General features: G+C 36.8%; 1 long non-coding RNA gene across 2 annotated transcripts in view; it reads left to right on the top strand.

Annotated features, from left to right (window-relative positions):
• The first annotated feature begins 5,443 nt into the window (after positions 1–5,443).
• The window catches only part of LOC116539493, a 35,263-nt gene continuing 34,706 nt past the window's right edge, over positions 5,444–6,000 (top strand). For both annotated transcript variants that reach the window (XR_004264085.1, XR_004264084.1), the window contains exon 1: positions 5,444–5,456. This is a non-coding gene — a long non-coding RNA (uncharacterized LOC116539493). The remainder of the gene's footprint in view (positions 5,457–6,000) is intronic.

The raw sequence follows: 6,000 nt of genomic DNA, 5'->3' as shown, positions 1-6,000 counted from the left end.
AAAAAAAAAAAAAAAAAAGCAACCTAGAGGCACTGTCCTGAAAAACTTGAGACAATATTAGAGTGAAGGGTCCCTCTTGCCCCCATCCCATATACATCTCACTTTTTCCCTCTCCCTTCCCATACCAACAGGGAAAAATCCACTAAGTGATTTTTACTGGGATCCATTAAGAGACTTTTGAATGGCTGAGAGCAATACCTCACTTTCTTTTCCCTTCCTCTCCCCTAATGCGACGTCTTCAAATATGGCCTGAGAAATTGTTGGGATTGAAATCTAGGAAGGGGCTTCTAAAAGGAAAAAACCTTTGTCATCTTAGTAGATTTTAACCTCAGTCCTGAATTCTTCACTCTCCTAGGGCAACTCAACTCAGTAATCAGATCCTAGTTTTAAATCAGAAGTGTAGTTTAAGCCGTTGATTTTATCCAGTATTCTCTGAATAATTTGTTGGTACAAGAATTTTACCACCTGTTTATAGATGGTAGCCAGAAGTTAGAGCTGCCTGCTGATTGCTTTTTTCCGTGTTATCGTGATTTTACACTATATTTAATGTTCTTTTTGAATGGGAGATTTTGCCACGTGGGGGAGCATTCCAAAACATAGCATTGGCTGCTGTGTATATGAATGTCAGAGTCAGATTCATACCGCAAAGGGGCTGCAAAATTTGTGAGTGGAAAATGACCCACAGAATTCTGTTAAAGCATCTTCTCTGTGAAGTCTAATCCTCTGTCAATTTAATAAGCAACTTCCACTTGTCCTCTAAGGAAGTCACAAACTGCTCTCTTAGTTTGTGGGATGAAGCAGAGATGTTAGAGAAATATTTTGAGAAAATGTGCCTTCTTCAGTTTTCTCATAAATGGACAAAAACATAGATTCCACCAGTCACACATGATACAATATTGACATCAGACTAAATAGAGTCTTGCATCGTGTTTTTTTCATTAAATATTGAGTTTTCGTTCATTCCTCTTGCTATTATTTTAAAAACTCAAATTATATATTAAAACCACAATGATTATATGAATACAATTCATGAGCATTGAAGCTTTATCTACTAAATATTATGAATAGTGCTTCAAAAACATTCTTTTTGTTTGTTTTTTGAAACAGTGTTTTGCTCTGTTGCCCAGGCTGGAGTCCAGTGGCGTGATCTCAGCTCATGACAGCCTATACCTCCTGGGTTCAAGCAGTTCTCCTGTCTCAGACTCCTGAATAGCTGGGACTATGGGTGCATGCCACCACGCCCAGCTAACTTTTGTATTTTTAGTAGAGACAGGGTTTCACCATATTGGTCAGGCTGGTCTCGAACTCCTGACCTCAGGTGATGCCCCCCCACCTTGGCTCCCAAAGTGCTGGGATTACAAAAACATCCTTATAAGTATACTTTTATTTGCATCTCTTACTATCTCCTTAGTGACTATTCTACTATACTAATCATTCAACCAGAATGTATGAATATTTTAAATTGATTAGTATATTTTAATAATGTGCTTTCCAGAAAGAATTTATCAATTTTCATCCTCATTAGTTGCACTGTAGAGCGTCATTCTTCCTGCAGTGTGTGTAACACCATGGTCATCATTTTTCCAACCTTGCCTGTTTGATGGACAGAAAAGCTAATTTTTATTTAATTTGAATTTCATTAATTACTTATAAAAATGTCTGTATATGTTTCTCAGTTCTTCATCACTATTGTATGGGTATTTTGTTCATGATCTTTGTCCACGTATCTCCTTGGTTTCTCTCTTTGACTTGTAAGTTGTCTTTACATAGTTCTAGTGTAAACCTTTGACATAGATTTTGATTCTTTGTAATTTGTCACAGAAATACAGAATACTTTCAAAACTTTTAATACCTTTGCATCTTTTTTTGAGTTTGGAATGATGGTCCTTGCTTGGTTTAAACTCTTTTCTCTGGCCAGGCGCGGTGGCTCACACTTATAATCCCAGCACTTTGGGAGGCCGAGGCGGGTGGATCACGAGGTCAAGAGATCCAGATCATCCTGGTCAACATGGTGAAACCCCGTCTCTACTAAAAATACAAAAATTAGCGGGGGCGTGGTGGCGCGTGTAGTCCCAGCTACTTGGGAGGCTGAGGCAGGAGAATTGCTTGGACCCAGGAGGTGGAGGTTGCGGTGAGCCGAGATCATGCCATTGCATTCCAGCCTAGCTAACAAGAGCGAAACTCTGTCTTAAAAAAACCCTCTTTTTTCCTTGAATGCCTGCAACCAAAATATCTCCCTGTTAAGCCAGCTTCTAGGGCCAAAAACTGAAAGTTTCTTGGGACCCAACAGTATACATCACCATTCTAAACCATGAGCCTTGTAAAACCATCTGAGATGATTATGTCACCAGAGGCAGAGAGAGTAAGCAGATCTTTGTCCAGCAGAATCATGCCTCCTGGGACCAGAAAATTCCTCTCATTCTTCATTTTCTTTGTTTTGCTTCCTATAATTACTTTAAAAATTATAATGTAAAATATTTTTAACAAACCAAATATATGAATAAGGATATCATGAACACTCATGTTATGAATATTCTGCTTAAGGAATAACGATCCTCAAAAGGTTGAAGGCCCTGGGTACTTCATGCTGATCACATCCTTCTTAATTTCCTCAGAAATTAGAAAAAGGTACTGCCCTCAGAAAGAGTTTCTTATCCCTAAAAACTTCTTTACATTTAATTATATAGTTATATCCTCCTAAACAATATGCAGAATGGTTTTAAAATTATCAAATATGCATATTAAAATTTTATTAAGCAGAGAACATATATTTTCACCCATAATTATATTTTGAAATCCACTCATGTCGATATCTATTTACTGTTTTATCTATTACACTGTATAATGTTGACGGGCATTTAGCTTCTTGTATATTCTTTTTTTTTTTTTTTTTGAGACAGAGTTTCGCTCTTGTTACCCAGGCTGGAGTGCAATGGCACGATCTCGGCTCACCGCAACCTCCGCCTCCTGGGTTCAGGCAATTCTCCTGCCTCAGCCTCCTGAGTAGCTGGGATTACAGGCACGCGCCACCATGCCCAGCTAATTTTTTGTATTTTTAGTAGAGACGGGGTTTCACCATGTTGACCAGGATGGTCTCGATCTCTTGACCTCGTGATCCACCCGCCTCGGCCTCCCACAGTGCTGGGATTACAGGCTTGAGCCACCGCGCCCGGCGTATATTCTTGTTTTCTGTTTTTTTGCTATTATAAACATAGCTGATAGGAACATTTAGATACAGTTGACCTGTGAACAATATGAGTTTGATCTGGTCCACATAATATGTGGATTCTTTTCAATAAAGATGAAACTAAGTGCCTGCCCCTCCTGCCTCTCCTTCTACCTCCTCCACCTCGTCTGCCTCTGTCATCCCTAAGACAGCAAGACCAAGCCCCGCTCTTTTTCCTCCTCAGCCTACTCAATCTGAAGAAAATGATCTTTATGATGAGCCACACCCACTTAGTAAATAGTAAACATATTTCCTCTTCTTTATGATTTTCTTAATAACATGTATCTTTCTCTAGCTTACTTTATTGTAAGCATACAGTACATAACATAAAATAAGTGTTAACTGTTTTTGCTATTGGTAAGGCTTCTGGTCAACAGTAGGCTCTTGTTTCTGAGGAGTCAAAAGTGATACATGGATTTTTGACCACATGGGAAAAGTGGCGCCTCTAATCTTCATGCTGTTCGGGGATCAACTGTATATTTTTGAGTACCTGTGAGAGAGTTTGTCTAGGGGAGAATACGCCTATTTTTTTAGTTGATTGAAATTTGCCTTTCAGGGTGGTTCTACAAATTTAAATTCTCATTCTTCCTCAGAAGTCACTATTATCAGACCTTTTTCTTAGTTTTCTTTTTGTTGTGATAATTTGTGGCTTATGGTTTTAATTCCTATTTCCATGATTACTATTGAGTTGACCTTCTTTTTGTATGTATATTGATCTTCATATTTCCTCTTCTTCAAATTGCTTACTAATATATCTGCCTACTATTTACTGGGGTGTTTATCTTTTCTTATTCATTTGCAGGATTCTCTATTATAATCAGTAGATTAATCTTCATCACTTACATGCATGGTTACTATCATCTCCCAGACCATGGCTAATCTATTATGAAATATTTCATTCAAAGAATATATAATAGAACAAAAATCCTTGTGCTAAACACCCACCTTATCACCTGGTGATGAAATATCACCAATACCTATGTTAACCCTTCTTTCGAATTTTTAAAAACTCAGCTTTAGAGATGTAATTATATGCAATAAGTGCACACATTTTAAGCATATGGCTTCATAGCTTTTCACAAGTATATATACCCATAATCAAGATAGATAGCACAGGCTTGTGACAAAAGGTTCCCATGTGTTCTTTTGCAAATAGTCCCTTTCCTAATCCCCAGCCATCAACAACTGGTATCAGCTGTCAATATAGGTTAGTCTTGAGTGCTCCAGAATTTTATATTAATATAATCTTACATTATACTAAAGTACTTGGTATCTCTGGCTTGTTTTGTGCAGTATCGTGTTTTGAGATGTATCCATGTTGTTGTGTACTTAGGTAGTTCTGAGTAGTATTCCACTGTCTGCAGCAGTTTGCATACCCACTCTTCTGTTACTAGACAACTGAGCTGTTTCTTATTAATTTGGATCCTAAAATATTTATATACAAGTATGGGCATATGCTTTATGTGGACATATGATTTTCGTTCTCTAAGTACCCAGGGGAGAAATGGTTGGGTTGTATGGTAAGTCTACGTTTAACTTTAAAATGATTCCAATATGTTAGTGCTCACGTTACATTCCCACCGGAAATGTAGGCGTGTTTCAGATAATCCATATTTATTAGGTCAGCTGAGTTCAAAGTTTTCTTTTATCTACTGTTAGTTAAATGTGCATTTCTTGAGGTCTAATGAGGTTGAATATCTTTTAATGTACTTATTGGTCATTCATATATCTTGGAAATTTGTCTATTGATATACTTGGTCAATTTTTCAACGTAGGTTGTTTTCTTTTTATGATTGAGTTAAAATTGTCCTTCATACAGTTGGGATATAAGACCTCTCTCATATACATATAGGTGCAATATTTTTCCCAGTTAGTGGCTTGCTTTTTTATTTTCTTAATGGTGTCATTTTAAAAACTCCATTTACAACTCACAATGCAATGAGTTCTTGCAGATACATACACTTGTTAAAACACCACCACAATATATACAAAATACTTCCATCCCTGCCTCTGCTCCTGGCTGGTCACAGACAACTGATGATCTGCCTTCTGTCAAAATAGGTTATTTTGCATTTTCTACGATTTTCAACTTATAAATTGAAACATTTTTTATTTTTGACTTCTACTTAGTATAATGAGTCATTCATGGAGATTCATCTATGTGGTTGCATGTTTTAGTGTATCCTAATTTTATTGCAAAATAGTTTACATTGTGTAGATATGCTACATTGTGTTTATCCATTCTCTTCTTGATGGGAATTTAGATTATATCTGGTTTTTGCTTATTGTGAATAAAACCTCTATGGACATTCATGCGGAATGCTTTGTGTAGGCATCTATTTTCATTCCTCTTGGGTAAATATCTGGTAATGAAAGAGCTGGTTCATATGGTAGGTTATGTTTAACTTAATCAGGAACTGCCTAATGATTTCCTCATAGTTGTATCATTTTACGCCCCTACCAGCAATGTAGGAGAATTTCAGTTGCTTTATATATCATCAGCATTTGGCATCATCAGCCTTTTTAATTTTAGCATGCTAATGTGTATGCAGTGACATCGTATTATGGTTTTAATTTGCTTTCCTCTGATGACTAAGGCTACCAAGCAGCTTTTCATATGCGTATTTGCCATCCTTAAAACTGCTATGGTGATGTGTCACTTCAAGATTTTACCCATTTTTATATTGGGTTGTGTTCTCCTTTAGGATTTCTAAAAATTTTTTGTTACAATTTCTTTTTTATCAGATATGTGTTTTGCCAATATTTTCTTCCAC

This window comes from Sapajus apella, unplaced genomic scaffold (assembly GCF_009761245.1).
Source record: "Sapajus apella isolate SASKATOON/1434 unplaced genomic scaffold, GSC_monkey_1.0 scaffold129, whole genome shotgun sequence".
NCBI lineage: Eukaryota > Metazoa > Chordata > Mammalia > Primates > Cebidae > Sapajus > Sapajus apella.
This window is presented reverse-complemented; position numbering and strand designations above follow the sequence as displayed.